The following is a 10,704-nucleotide window of genomic DNA, read 5'->3' as shown; positions in this document are numbered from 1 at the left end:
AAGATGAGGCCTCTAGTATATAGAGAAGAGAATGAAGTTGGGAATTGATTATTAGCATGTTCTAGTGTAAAGGGTATAATTGTCTTTTTATCTTTTAACTTCACACCGTCAATTGTAAGGTATACAGTGTAATTGTTAATTCTATCGGAGATAATTATAACATTAGGATAACTTGCAAAGGAGGTTCCTACCAAAAAAAAAGAAAAAAAAAACTTGCAAAAGAGGCCACTGTAATTATCCCTTCTATTTTTTATTTGGTTAACTGTGATGATTTTGGTTCATGAGCAGATTTTTCAGGAACATCTGTTATGTTCAAAAAATAAGGGTAAATGGGTAACTTCCACTTACCCTATATTCCTGCTCTCTCGCTTTCTCCCACCGATCTGCCAATGTCTTCGCAGTAAGCGAACGAATCTCCGGCAGACCCTATTTTCTCAGGGGCGTTCTCTCTATCTGTTAATTGATTTCTCCTTTCTGGTTTCAGGATTTAAAGAAATATCGTCTCCTGGGTAAGCATACCAAGAATCTCTCGTAGACCCTATTTTATCAGGTGCGTTCTCTCTCTCTCAATCGATTTCTCCATTCTGGTTTCACGCGTAAGTTCTTTAATTTTTTTTCTTTTAGTTACATCGCCATTTATAACCCCTTGTTAATCTCTAAGTGTTTTGAATCCCATGGATTATACAACAGTTTGAACGGTTCAATATCAGGAAATTTTCTCTTGGATAGGTTGTAATTTAGATTCAAGGTCTTGTTTTCTATTAGGTTTGAATGCATTTCCCTGTTTCTTTCGTGATGTTGAAAGGGTTGAATGTATGACATTACTACATAAGTGGTAACAACTTCAAGATCAAGATTCCTAATAATGTCCATGTTTTCTTGCTATGAACTTGCTGTTCTTCTTTTGCAATTCACTCAATCAAATCGATGATATGTTTAGAATGATATCTTTTCCGGAGGATACAGGATTGTGTCTAATAATTCAATGTTAATGGTGTTGCTTCACCTTGCTTTGCTAAAATGTGCTTTTGAACCCTTTTGTTGATTTTATTGTCTCCAGCACAATTTGAATAGCTTCCTTATATTTGAGCTTCTAACTGTGTAATTGATGGAGCATTGTCACAAGCTAATGCTTGCAGTACTCATATATTCAATATTTGAGATTGAAGGTGCAATTTGTGTAGGAATGAGTTTGAACTCTACTGATCTACACAATTTCCAGTGAGGATCATGAGGCATTTTATAAATCATTAGAATTGGTTGTCTACTGGTGGTGGTATGACACAACAGAAAATTTTTTATTACTGATTTTTGGTGAATGGTCCACATGATTATCATAGTATTCTCTTCAGGGAAATTGTAAAATTTATATATTTCAAAATATTTGCTCTTCCCAGACTTATAGCAGCAAAACTCAGCTTTGTTACTCCCTTCTCTGCTACATCTAAGAACATTCTTTCCCTCTTGATCTGGCTTTTTATGAAATTCCTCCATATATCTGTTGCCTTCCCTGCAAATATGTCCTCATCCGAGAGACCTGCTTGTGGTAGATAGACTCTCACTCTTCTTGCACTGAAGCAAGGAAAATTGTAAGAATTATTAGAAAAGGTCAGGCGGTTCTTTGAGGCCATCGAACCAACTAGTTAAACTTTTCAGATGGTAACCAGATTGAATTAATATTGAGGACAACAGTATGTTTTTAAGTATTTCATAAGAATTAGTATAAGATTGGTCAGATCACACCAATCCTTCTCGGTAATGAAGGGAACCGATCCAATCTATCTATCATTTATGGTAGTTTGGCCAATTCAGTAGCAATGTCAAGATTTTTCTCACAGGATCTTCCAAACCTGGCAAAAATCCAGATTCCAATATTATCAATCCTCAAATCTTTGCTCCTTAGACAAGAGAATGTGAGAAACTAAACTCCACTACTAATCCCCACCCAAAAAAAGAAAAGAAAAAACTTATCTTGACAGGATGATGATATGACAATTTACTCTCAATTCATAATTTAACCACTTTCTACTAAAACTTGATTGGAAAGATGGGCATAAGGTCTTCTATCATGTGCACCCCATGCAACTGTCCAAGTCTAACAGGTAAAAGAAAAGTTGTGATCTTATGACATGTTTAAGGGGACTGGGTTTTGTGGGTGGCTGGTTAGATTTGCTACATGGAAGATCACGTGGGGTTGAAATTTTATAGACAAGGAGACCCGAACCTTGTTCACATATCAATTTTGTGCCCAATTGAAATTGGCCATGTGACAAGATAAATCATGGAAAAATCCAGGACTACCAAGAGGGTGCATAAGACTACATTTTGCCCACGTTACCTATATACTTGCTTTGTTCAACCCTCATTTAGAGGGTAAAGGTAATATGGTTTTATTACGTTAAGGTTAAGCAGGTTGAGTAATGGTGCCCCAAAAGTTCCATTACTCATCTTGACACCACATGAGGTAGATAATATATATATATATATATATATAGACACGCACAATTAGGGTGTTTAAAGTAAAAGAAGCCATAAGAAAGATGAAAGTAGGCAAGGCACAAGGCTCAGATGGAGTCTTGATTGAAGGGCGGAAGAGCTTAGGATTTTGTAGTGTATGAGTGTATCGTAGCGAACCGAATTGTTTAAGAAGATTATGGCCATAAATAAATTTTCTAGATGATTGGAGGAGAAGCACTGTGGTCTCGATTTTCAAAAATAAAGGGGATATTCGAAGTTACAATAACTATAGAGGCATAAAATTAATGAGTCATATGATGAAGTTGTGAGAGAGTTATTGAAATCCACCTAAGGTTGGGAACTATTATTTTGGAGAACTAATTTGGTTTTATTGCAGGAAGATCCACGATGGAGGATATTTTCTTACTGAGAAAACTCATGGAAAGATACAGAGGGTAAAAAGGATCCTTATGGTCTGTTATTGACATAGAAAACGATAGAGCCCCAAGCGAGTTAATCTGGCATATCCTAGAGAAGAGAAGGGTGCCATGTAAATATGTGGATATAATTAAAGATATGTACTATGGTGTGGTGACTGGCGTAAGAACTGTGGGGGGTCTAGGTTGTGAATTCACCATTACAGTTGGGTCATATCAAAGATCAGTCTTAAGCTCTTATTTCTTTGCGCTTTTCATTGATGATGTAACAAAGGCAGATTAGCCTTAAGCTCTTATTTCTTTGCTCTTTTCATGGATGATGTAACAAAGGCATTCAAAATGAGTTTCCTTGCTGTATGATTTTTGCTAACGATATTGTTTTGGTGGGTGAAACAAAATCAAAGGTTAACCTACGAATCAAAAGGTTTTGAGATAAGTAGATCTAAGATGGAATATATGGTGTGCAACTTTAGTAACACTAAGAAGGTTGATGAGGTGGTGAATATTAATAGGAGAGAGATTCCTCATAGCAATTATTTTAGATATTTGAGCTCAATCATAAATAAAGAAGGTGATATAGAGGATAATGTTGCCAAGAGATCTAAAATGGGATGAATGAAGTGGAGAGGTGTGTCTGGAGTGTTGTGTGATCTGCGTATTCCTGTAAAGCTTAAAGGAAGGTTATAGAGGACTATCATACTATCATACTATCAATTATAAATTTCGGTGCGGAATGTTGGGCAATTAAGAAGCATCATATAGATAAACTAAGTGTAGTGAAGATGAGGTTGTTGAGATGGATGTGGCAAAATGAGGATAGATAAAGTAAGGAATGACCATATTAGGGATGAGTTGGGTTGGGTGTAGCTCCGATATATGATAAGCTTCGAGAGAGTTTGATGCAAATTAGTTTCCTAAATATGCTTGTTTTATTAGGAATAAACCTAAGGTTGGATTCCATACATGTTGGGCCTTTGATCCCATGTGTTTTGAGTGTAATAGACCACTTTTATGGGTCTAAAAGGGGGGCTCTAAGATTGATTACGGGATTACAAGTTAGTTTCCTTTTTAGTTGGGTTTGATTTGAGTTATATTTGTTTCCTTAGGAGTCAAGTTATTAAAGGAGTCAAGTCATTAGTAGTTAGTTTCCCTTTTCAATTAGTTTCTAATTTCAGTTAGTTTTTAATTTCAGTTTTTAGTAACTATTGTATTAGGAGAATATTTGGTTTCCTTTTTGAGGAACCTTCTATTTTATAATTCCCTCCCCCATTATCATTATAAATAAAGAAGAGGGCTCTTTTATAAGCCACGATTTGACAATTAATCAAAAGAATTTCATGCTGTTGCCGCTGGGTGATCTCCATGGTTGTTCCTTGTGTTTGATCGAGGAAGAAGGGTTTGGTGTCTGATCCAAACGACTCCTTGCGGCGTGAAGTCCAGGAGGGCTCTACAAGTATCTTCATACTGCTCTTTAATTACTCGCAAGTTTTGTTTTCATAGATCTGCTACTGCACAGAACAGGTATGTTAATTTTTTTCTGCCCAGAAATTCTGAAAGTACCTCTCGGCCTCTTTTGCTGGAGCTAGTTCCAGCCCTTGTTTAGGCCTCAAATTGAGGTCGATTGTTCCCTTGACCTTCCTTGTGGATCGACTGGTTCTGAGTTGTCGTTTGGAAGATATTCAAAATCTTCGGATTTTTGTCCTGTAGTGCTTCTGTCAGAAATTTTGACCGAATCGATATTCTGAACTGTTCATTCTGTTATACTGTTTTCTGCTATTGTTTTTTGGACTGCTGCCTTTATTAATACTCTTGGATATTAGTCCTTTGGATCTACTGAAATCTGGGTTAGATAGTGTTGAACACTGTGATCGATAGTTGCTAATATTCTTAAACCTGTGGTCTGATTTTTCATTGCTAGAATATAAATCTGCCTTGGATTATTGTGGATATTATTTGGTTGTTCTTTGGTTCAAAAGTTCCTGCAGATTGAGACTTGGTTAGACCCCTACCCTAGTCTACATTAGAGTTGTTTGAGGTGGCATTACCACGCTCAAAAAAGGCCTTGGGATGCTTCAGTACGGAGGAATAATTTGATTCAGATTGGAGGAACTAAAAGAGCCAGGGGTAGGCCTACAATAACCATAGGAGAAGCGATGAGAAATGACAATTTTTTTTTTGCTAATGACGGGTATACAGGCCTTTGGCTTGACTAGTCTCACGGGCCCATACTGAACCGACAACCGCATGGACCGGGTCATATTGGGGTTGAGTGAACCATATAACTTTCACCTAAAGCAGTCGAAGAGCACTAAACAACCCCGTGTGAGTGGCCCCAAGGAGATAAGAGGGGTCGAACTCAGAACTAAACAGTGGTGAGGAGGGACATGCTTAGCTTAGGCCTCGTATCAGCTATGTCTTTGAATAGAGGTGATTGGAGAGCAAGTATCCATGTGGCCAACCCCATTTAGCTGGGATAAGGCTATGTTTTTGTTGTTATTTGCTCTGAATGGGAAGAAGGAATCGTGGAAATATATCTCTGCCCATGGGGTTATACTAGGGTTATACTACAAATTGAACCTGGTTGGATTATGTTGAAGGCTTCATGGTAGGTTTTGAAGAAAACATACTTGATTCCAAACAGTGGGGGTATACATACATATTGTGCCTATATGGATTAAGTTGAAGGTTTCATGGTAGGTGTTTATGAAGAAAGCCGATATTGTTTCCAAACAATGGTAGCTGCAATTGTGAGAATAGCTGTTATGCCACATCATAAGTATTGCCTAGATCCTATTGGTGTCAAAAGGAATAGATGTGTAGTTACTTCACTAGGATTCTTGCTTTTTGGGTTGTTTTTTATCAGGTCATATTATCATTTTTCAATACTAAACCATTAAAATATTTTATTTGGCTATAAAAGTGCAATATGGCAATACTGGTTAAAGATTTATATATGGATGGTGTTATTTGCATGCTACCTTTATGATATTTCTGGATGCATATCAGTATGGCATCATGACAACGTGTTTTTTATTATGCTTTAGTGTTCCTTTTCTTTTAGGAGGGCAAGAATTCTTGTACTCGACCCTATTTAGTTTGGATAAGGCTGAGTTGTTTTTATTGTTGTAGGCTAAGCAGGTAGAGTAAGGGTAAGGATTTTACTCTGACAGGCTTACTAGTTTACCTACCTACTTTAATATTATATAGGAAATGACATACAAAATATATAATATATACAATATGGGAAAAGATCCCCACGACACTAGTGTGAGGATTCCTTCCTACGCCCTCTCACATATTGACTAGTGGACCCCACATTGACACTCTCCTCTCCCACACCAAATGGGCTACCATGTATACGAAACCTTCTCCTATGCGCCTATTGGGTAGCCCTCCACACTGGCCTCATAGGAAGCCTCTACCCATATAATATTTTACAGTGAGAAGTGGTTCTCTGTCTGGGAGTGCGGCCTATGCCAACGTTCCCAGTGTCTATCACTCTCCTCCCAAAAATTAGGGGCAAAGATGTCTTTCACATGGGGAGGAGAGAGACAGACACATGGGAGCACTGGTATAGGCCACGCTCCCGGACATGGTTCTTTTTTCCATATACAATTTAGCCCATTCATGAGAGGTGACTATTTAGACAATTTCCTAGATATTTAACAACCAGAATTGCTTGTATCAATTCTCCACGTGATATAACCACACCCACCAACTGATTTTGTCATACATTGTCGACCACACAAACTTTCACCTTTAATACTCCTCTTTAAGGGAAAGATTTATTCAGAACACCAGAGTGCAATTTCCATCTCATGGTGTGTGTGTGTGTGAGAGAGAGAGAGATACCTTTTTAAGACAACCATTGGTGTGGCGTGTATATTCCTTCCCATACTGGCATCGTGGAGAACTCTCTCACTGTCTTCAAATATGAGGGTTGTGTTTGGTATGGATTTTTGGAATAGATTTTAGGTCTAGAACACATTTCAAAACAAGATAATAGAGAAGAATCAGGTTTTAGAATGCATTCTAAACCCAAAATCTATTCCAAGAATGCATACCAAACATAGTCTAAGAGTTGAACTGAATTTTTCCGTATATAATAAAAGTACAGCCGTCCTAATGTGCCTAATTCTCTAGCCTGCACTCACCCACGGCGAACTGACCAGAAAAACTGGTCCAAGCCCATTTCTTGAATGGACACCCACATGGCCGCCTGGTGCAGCAAAGAAGTTTTTCACCTTAGAGTAGGGGAAGCGCTAAGTCCACATGCCATTGTAATTCCTTATAGATTATAGACTACACTGCTGAGCTTCCACAGTGGGCTCCATAAGGATTATAAAGAGGGTTGCAGATGAATGGAAGATACTGAGAGATTTTGAAAATTAAAATTGAAATGGCATTGGCTAAGGGAAAGGTGGGTCTTCTATGGTTATCTTTGCTCATTCGGTTCCATTGAGATTCATGGAATTTGTGTATCCTTCAATAGTTATTTGTGTTGTGGTAATTTGTGTGAAGCTTAGGTTGCTGAGTATATTTTGTTGAATCTGTGGCCTCGAATGTTTGGGAATCACTTTGGTGTAGAAGCGGAGAATGAAACTAGTTCTTGCACCAGTTTGTGTCTTAAATTGTCAGTTTCACAGAACCATAAATTAATTCCTTTTTCGGTGGTAATTTGGAAGAGGTTGGGTTTTGGTAGTCTGAGACCAGTAGACATTTTTTTTTATTCTTCATAGAAGAGATATTTAGAACAGTTGGATTGAAGCGATTTGTGTAGGATGTGTTGATTCTGAACTGGCTGGATCAAGTTTGAGTGAGCCATGCATGTTTTTAGTTTTTGGTGTAATTGCTTGGTGTTGTCAAGGAGGTTAACAATAATTAATTGTGTTTACCTGAAGTCAGTATTAATGTTTGGTTTTAAGAGATTGTTGCCTTTTTCTCTGGAGCCATAATATCATGGTTCGATGCTTGACGATGGTGTAACAAACTATTTCAGTTTCTTTATTTTTATTAATAAAAAAAAAATCAGTTTTGGTCTCTTCAGTAGCCTGAAATATCAGTTACAGATTTTCCACTCCCTTGGCTCCTATGTTTTTGTACTTTTAGGGATGTTTTATAGGTTTGCCTTTTTGTGATATGCAATGCACTTTATCTCATATTGTTGTAATGAATTTGCATGGCTCAACTTGGGAAGTCATGTAAATAAATTGTTTGATTGATATAAATTACTCTTCTTGGTGTGTTGACATTATTGTGATTTGTAAGTTTATAAGAGAAAGAGGAAAGTGGTTTGGAGTTACTTGAAGTTTGAGTTAAAAAAAAAAAAAAAAATTGAGTCCTTGTTACAAAATTTAGTTGTTTGACACAATAAAGAAGTATTTCTTAACAAGACTTCTATTGTTGTTTGATGGTTGGGATCTTCACATTTGTATGGGATAACCATGTTATAGTCACATAAACCACATATTTCTATGAAAATCACAATCCGTTGGCTAGGCCTACTCGCCCAATTCATTACCCATTCGTTGAGTTGACTCACCGTCATACATACATTAGTCAAATTTTAGACCCTACTGTTGTCTGCGGGTTGACTCGAGTACATGCTTGTGAATTGCTGGCCTTGCCAGAGCATCCCTTGATTTATCAATGCCCTAGTCACAAAAAATACCTATTGTGTATGAGGAATTATCAAGGATCCTTGTAACATCCTGGCATTAGAATCTAAACAAATTCAACTAATTTCAAACCCCACAAATCTTAGTCTTTCAAAGCCTCCCTCATTCCGTATCTTGGCCATTGAAATTCTATAGGAGAGTTCTTGAGATGCATTTCTATGGTCTATGGTACTCTTAATACAGGATCATCCATTACTGCGAACACCAAGAATATTCAAGATGATCTATAGGATCACAATCCACGTAATCCTAAATTCTTTTTCGTTGCTTATTCAAAGCAAGTAGCACTACTGCAACATGTTGGTCACATGTTTTCACGAGTCAAGAAAAATCATACAACAAATTAAAAAGTTCCCAAGGCCATCCTACTATCCTAGTACTTGACAATCCATCCAGTCTACAGCATGCGTCCACCCCTGTTCTTTTGCTCCTTGCAGTCACCTAGTATACTCCCTGAATTTCTGATTCTTGAGAATTCCTAACAAAGCCATTAACCATGTAGGCTACAACAAAAAATGAGAGTGAAACAACAACATAGCAGTCCATCCTGCAGCTCCAGATGATGTCTCGTAAGTCATAACTGCCATCACAAATGACAAGGCATGAAATCCTTACTGATAAGATTTGGTACACATCATGGTTCCATACGACACTATACTGGTTTTGAGAAGTCGACTGGTGAGGATATATTAGGGAATGAGCTTTAGGTCCTAACCCATTGATGAGGCAAAATATGTCCCCTTCCTCAGCACGGCTGAAGTGTGTATGCAAACCTGAACAGGGCTGACTCACTACCTCGGCCCTCCATCAAGCCGTGTTGCCACCTTGGCATCTCATTAGGCAGTGCTGCCACCTCGGCCCTCCATCAGGCCGTGCTACCACCTCGGCCCTCCATCAGTCCGTGCTGCCACCTCGGCACTCCATCAGGCCATGCTGCCACCTCGGCATCTCATCAGGCCGTGCTATCACCTAGGCCCTCCATCAGGCCGTGTTGCCACCTCAGCATCTCATCAGGCCGTGCTACCACCTCGGCCCTCCATCAAGCCGTGCTGCCACCTCGGCTCTCCATCAGGTCTTGCTACCACCTCGTCCCTCCATCAGGTCGTGCTGCCACCTCGGCGCTCCATCAGGCTGTGCTGCCACCTCGGTGCTCCATCAGGCCGTGTTGCCACCTTGGCCCTCCATCAGGCCGTGCTGCCACCTCTACTCTCCATCAGGTCATGCTAACACCTTGGTCCTCCATCAGGCCGTGCTTCCACCTCGGCCCTCCATCAGGCCGTGCTACCAGTCACCTCGGCTCGGCTGACCTATCACCTCGGCTCGGCTGACCTATCACCTCGGCTCGGCTGACCTATCAAGTAAGGCACTCAGAAACGTGCACACATCCACTCCTACATTCAAGGGACGTGATCCTTGATCACGGGGGCAAGACTCTATCCACTACATGTCATCAGAGGCATCCACCCCTCTCACGATTTGCACCTCCGGTATTAATGGGGAATATTCCCAGAATATGCCCTGAAACCCGGAATATTTCCAGAATCACAGAGCCACTCCCCTCAAGGACTCTACGCCTGAACCGGGCTCTCCACAAACGCCCCTCCTCTCTCCATCAGCAGTCTATAAATACCAAGGTTTGCTATGTCTATAATAATTTTGATGAAACTATTAGTTTGCACACTTTTTCTTTTTCTATGAAAAAGATTACTAAACTACTAGGCAAATAAAATAGTTTCAAAATCCGATTTTAGAGAAGTCGAGAGATTATCGACTCTTGCTTCACTGTCCATTTATGAGTAATAGATACATCTTTCTTGGATCTCTTAACAAAACATACAGACTTAAAATTTTTCACGAGTCAAGAAAAATCATTCAACAAATTAAAAAGTTCCCAAGGCCATCCTACTATCCTAGTACTTGACAATCCATCCAGTCTACAACATGCGTCCACCCCTGTTCTTTTGCTCCTTGCAGTCACCTAGTATACTCCCTGAATTTGTGATTCTTGAGAATTCCTAACAAGGCCATTAACCACGTAGGCTACAACAAAAAATGAGAGTGAAACAACAACATAGCAGCCCATCCTGCAGCTCTAGATGATGTCTCGTAAGTCATAACTGCCATCACAAATG

At 39.2% G+C, this 10,704-nt stretch overlaps 1 protein-coding gene across 1 annotated transcript in view; it reads left to right on the top strand.

Annotated features, from left to right (window-relative positions):
• The first annotated feature begins 335 nt into the window (after positions 1 to 335).
• Positions 336 to 10,704, top strand: part of LOC122060388 — a 28,329-nt gene continuing 17,960 nt past the window's right edge. Inside the window, exons 1-2 of the mRNA XM_042623468.1 lie at positions 336 to 400; positions 485 to 550. The gene's annotated coding sequence lies outside the window, so the exon portion shown is untranslated. The remainder of the gene's footprint in view (positions 401 to 484; positions 551 to 10,704) is intronic.

Source organism: Macadamia integrifolia, chromosome 14 (genome assembly GCF_013358625.1).
Source record: "Macadamia integrifolia cultivar HAES 741 chromosome 14, SCU_Mint_v3, whole genome shotgun sequence".
Lineage (NCBI taxonomy): Eukaryota > Viridiplantae > Streptophyta > Magnoliopsida > Proteales > Proteaceae > Macadamia > Macadamia integrifolia.
Note: the sequence above shows the minus strand (reverse complement) of the source record. Positions and strands in the feature narration are given on the sequence as shown.